The sequence below is a fragment of the Salvelinus namaycush genome, chromosome 12, assembly GCF_016432855.1.
Source record: "Salvelinus namaycush isolate Seneca chromosome 12, SaNama_1.0, whole genome shotgun sequence".
Lineage (NCBI taxonomy): Eukaryota > Metazoa > Chordata > Actinopteri > Salmoniformes > Salmonidae > Salvelinus > Salvelinus namaycush.
In genome coordinates, this window is record NC_052318.1 from 6,813,719 (window position 1) to 6,819,381 (window position 5,663).

Genomic DNA, 5,663 nt, shown 5'->3' on the forward strand with positions numbered 1-5,663 from the left:
CTATTTGCCTTCTTTTACCATTTGTATGTTTTATTTGGGCTATCAGTTTATTTGTATGATTAACACCTTGAAAGACATTCATGACCTACATCTTCCATACTACAAAGCATAGTTAAAATCCAGTCCAGACATATGACATAATATTGAATTGCATAAGCATTGATGTTTAGAGGCTGAATCATAGAAATTCAATCACATTCTAGTTCTATGAACTGACCAACTGTACTGAAAAGCAAGTTCAAATAGCCTGGCAGCTTCACTTGGTGTTAGTGTGAATCACAATACAATCTCCTCTCAATATCTGTCTTGTGTGGATGCCAGTATCATCTCAGATCTTACTGGTCAGAGTCGGCATGACATGACAATGTTTAACTGAAGCAAACAAAAGCAATGGTCAAGTGGTTTATTATGTCACTCGCAGAAAGCTCTTACAACGGTTGAGATGCACGAGGACATCTACAGCTTGGGACTAGAAGTTTCCATCTGGTTCTATTTGCAAAAATGGTTCTATTTGCAAAAATGTAGATAACTTATACTCACTAAACACAAACGCTTCATATGTAAATTATGTTTGAGTGTTGGAACATGCCCCTGGCTATCTGTAAATATATATATTTTTTAAATGATGCATTCTGGTTTGCTTAGTAAAAGGAATTTGAAATTATTTATACTTTAACTTTTGATAAACTTAAGTATATTTTAACAATTACATTAACTTTTGATACTTAAGTATATTTAAAACGAAGTATTTTACTGGGTGACTTTCACTTTTACTTGAGTAATTTTTTATTAAGGTATCTTTACTTTTACTCAAGTATGAGAATTGGGTACTTTTTCCATGACTGCTAACATCCCTGTGAAATGTTTTCAATACCTTGTAGAGTCCATGCCCTGACGAATTGAGGCTGTTCTGAGGGCAAAAGGGGGTGCAACGCAATATTAGAAAGGTGTTCCTAATGTTTTGTACACTGTGTACGCGTTAACAGGGCTGAAAAATGACTGGTAGCAGGACTATATAAATACTTATGGTAACATACTAATGGTAATACATACATTTAGATAACCCTAAAAAATATAATTATTAGCAATGAGGCATCAACAGAACTTTTAGCAGCATCAGCCACATCCAGGTTCAATGTGTGAGCCCCACATGGCACAAATAGAGCTCTTGGATTCATTTCCTGGAGTCTGGCTTGGACACCTTGGTTTTTGCCTCTCATGTTGGCCCCATTATCATAAGATGGTCCTCTGCAGTCCTCAAAAGGAATTTTTAGCTCCTCTAATCTTTTGAGAATCAAGGATGCCAAATGTACGTGGACTCCTCTGCCTCCAAAAAAAACATTAAATGTTCCTTTATGCGGGGCTCCTCCTTCAGTGACACAATTCTAATCACAACTGACAACTGTTCAGTGTGGCTGACATCTGAGGTGCAATCTAGAATGATAGAGAAGAATTTTGCCAGCTTGATGTCACTCACCATTATTGAAATTACCTTGCTGCTCAACAAATCAATGAGTTAATTTTGTATTTGGTGGCCAAGGTAGCTGGTGGTGTGACTCGAGGTCCCTTTTTGGACACGGTTAAGGTGCTCTTTCATGACTGGATCAAATTGTGCCATCAGAGCAACCTCTTTTAGGAAATTACCATTTGATGGAGAGTACAGTCTTTCTGTGGCCCCTTAGTACCAGATTTCTAATAGCCAGAGACTGCACAATAGCAGTCAGACGTGTCAACACCTCTCTCTTATGCTCTCAGTCCCCATAAGTGCCATCTCATGCTTATCAATTGTTTCCCTTTTTTACCCTCATTGCCAGTTCTTTCCATGTTTTGGTGTTCTGGACTGCTGTCGTGGGAAGTCAGCAAAGAACTTGCATGTTTTCAGTCTGTCAGTCCTGAGTTTGCTAAATTCATTTTCTTCTTAGAAGCAGAAGAGGCTGTTGTTTCTTTAAAAAATACACCAACCAACTTCTAGAGATTTTTTTACCACTCACCAAGGTTTTCCTGAAATACTGGTGGTGGCAACTTCCATCACTCTCATTCCTTGGGAAAACAAAGTTAGGTGGTACCTCACTTGGTCCTCTGCAAACTAGTTGTGTCCAAATTCTGTCAGTCAGAACAGAAGGCCAGTCAGCAGGGTCTGTAGACAGTGGTTCATCCTCAGCAGCAGGGTTTGGTGGGGATGCTGCTACAGATATTTCTAATGGAGAGCACATGGGCATTAGTTTACACACGTTATTCACAGCATTTATAGCGGTGGAACATCCCACATACTGTACATACCCAGTAATAATAAAATTAGCATTGTTACCTACAATATGGAAACTTAAAACGTTGTACCCACACACACATGCGCGTGCGCACAAACACACCTGAAGAATCCTGCTGGGTAGAAGTGGAAGCAAATGGGTCTTCATCCTCAGGCTCAGACAACATTTGTGAAGACACCTGTGTGGCTGAGGAGGTGGATGGCTCCTCATTCTGAGGCTCCGAGATCATTTCTGAAGAGGCCTGTGTGGCTGAGGAGGTGGATGGCTCCTCATTCTGAGGCTCCGAGATCATTTCTGAAGAGGCCTGTGTGGCTGAGGAGGTGGATGGCTCCTCATCCTGGCCAGTGCCAGAGGGTGCTCCAAAATATTTCAGAAGTGCCCCTGAATTTGCATTGAAATACAGTATTTGAGTCTGACACCCTAAATACATTTGTTGCACAATTAAATATACATGTCATTATGCACAATTTATCAAACTTTCAGAATAGGAACCAAATGAACCATACAACCTCCTTGGCTAATTCTAGGCATAAGACACCCCAAAAGACTCAATATATCACAAAAGATACAAAATATCAGCATAATATAGATGTCTTTTAAGTCAGCCTACAGCATTGGAAATTCCCCTGACTGAACTCAGGACCTAGTGAATACAACCACAGAATACCTTTATGTCACCTCAAGGAACGTTAACCAAATCAATAATGTGCTAGTTAGGTTGTAATCGTTTTGCTGCAGGCTACACACATTATCATGATGAAAATGTGTGAAATGATATCCAATGTTATGTAAGCTAGTTGGACAGAAAACAGAATATTGTCACCCTATGTGTAATAGCATAGAAAGCAACATAGGCTAAGTGTTATACTAGCCTATTTCATTACATGCATAATATTATACTCATAAAGAGAGGACTTAGCTGCATAACTTCATATTTTGCGACTTTCTCCTCTTCTTTCCTCTTTTTCCTAAACTGGGCACCTGATGGCTTAGACCTTTTCTTATCCATTTGTGTTGATTTGATACTGGAGCATCAATACATTACCCATCCCCCAATACTGTCAACCAAGAGTCAAGACTACATTACCCATCCCCCAACACTGTCAACCAAGAGTCAAGACTACATTACCCATCCCCCAACACTGTCAACCAAGAGTCAAGACTACATTACCCATCCCCCAACACTGTCAACCAAGAGTCAAGACTACATTACCCATCCCCCAATACTGTCAACCAAGAGTCAAGACTACATTACCCATCCCCCAACACTGTCAACCAAGTGTCAAGATTACATTACCCATCCCCCAACACTGTCAACCAAGAGTCAAGAGTCAAGATTACATTACCCATCCCCCAACACTGTCAACCAAGAGTCAAGACTACATTACCCATCCCCCAACACTGTCAACCAAGAGTCAAGACTACATTACCCATCCCCCAACACTGTCAACCAAGAGTCAAGACTACATTACCCATCCCCCAACACTGTCAACCAAGAGTCAAGACCACATTACCCATCCCCCAACACTGTCAACCAAGAGTCAAGACTACATTACCCATCCCCCAACACTGTCAACCAAGAGTCAAGACTACATTACCCATCCCCCAACACTGTCAACCAAGAGTAAAGACTAAACCAATTCACATTGGTGGTGTGCAGACTGGTTTTATATTATTCTTAACGATTTCACACAAACCAGAAAAAAATGCAACAATATGTCTGTGAAACTATATATTCACAGTATTATGAATTAATTGTGGTTTATTTGGTAGTATTTCATAGTGTGACGGATTTTACTAATTGCATTAGTACTGTACAAAGTTAGAGGTGCGCTATTTGCTAGATTCCCCCGCTCCCCCCACCTCGGGCTTCCAGTGGGGAGACCTGAGGTCAACCTACCCCCGCCCCCTCCCCATCTCGTACTTCTGTGTGGGAGACCTTCCCAGGCAGTAGCCTGCCTAGCTCACGAAATAGAATCAGGGCGCCCACTCCGACAAGGTTAATTGACCCACAGCTCCCCGTGCCGACCCCGGCAAGACGTCGCCCTGGGCGGCTGCCCATGTAGCCTATACCTAAATCTGCCACTGCTCCCAAGTACTTGTATGAGGTGACCACCTCAAGCTCTAAACCCTCAGAGGTAGTAATCACACCTGTGGGGAGAGGGGCATTCTTCTTACCAAACCACATGACCTTTGTTTTGGAGGTGTTCAGAACAAGGTTAAAAGTAGAGAAAGCTTATTGGCCACTAAGAAAGCTTTGCTGTAGAGCATTTAACACAAAATCCGGGGAGGGGCCAGCTGAGTATAAGACTGTATCATCTGCATATAAATGGATGAGACAGGTTCCTACTGCCTGAGCTATGTTGTTGATGTAAATTGAGAAAAGCGTGGGGCCTAGGATTGAGCCTTGAGGGTACTCCCTTGGTGACAGGCAGTGGTTGAGACAGCAGATTTTCTGACTTTATACACTGCACTCTTTGAGAGAGGTAGTTAGCAAACCAGGCCAAAGACCCCTCAGAGACACCAATACTCCTTAGCCGGCCCACAAGAATGGAATGGTCTACCGTATCACAAGTTTTGGCCAAGTCAATAAAAATAGCACATTGCTTAGAATCAAGGGCAATGGTGACATCATTTAGGACCTTTAAGGTTGCAGTGACATATCCATGACCTGAGCAGAAACCCGATTGCATACCCTAGAGAATACTATAGACATCAAGAAAGCCAGTCAGTTGATTATTGACAAGTTTTTCCAACACCTTTGATAAACAGAGCAAAATAGAAATAGGCCTATAACAGTTAGGATCAGCTTGATCTCCCCCTTTAAATATAGGGCGAACCGTGGCTGCCTTCCAAGCAATGGGAACCTCCCCAGAAAGGAGAGACAGGTTAAAAAGGTTGGAGATAGGCTTGGCGATGATAGGGGCAGCAACCTTAAAGAAGAAAGGGTCTAAACCATCTGGCCCAGATGTTTTTTGGGTCAAGTTTAAGGAGCTCCTTTAGCACCTCGGACTAGGTGACTGCCTGCAGGGAGAAACTTTGTAGCGGGGCAGGGGAAAAAGAGGGAGAAGCATCGAGGATAGTCGCATTAGAAGGGGTGGCAGATAATGAAATGTTGGACAGGCAAGGAGGCATGGCTGAGTCAAATAGGAATCCTGACTTAATGAAGTGGTGATTAAAGAGCTCAGCCATGTGCTCCTTGTCAGTAACAACCACATCATCAACATTAAGGGACATGAGCAGCTGAGGAGGAGGGTTTATTCTCCAGGTCTCTAACCGTTTTCCAGAACTTCTTGGGGTTAGACCCACAGAGAGAGAACAGGTCCTTAAGTAACTAACTTTGGCCTTCCGGATAGCCTGAGTGCACTTATTTCTCATTTGCCTGAACGAGAGCCA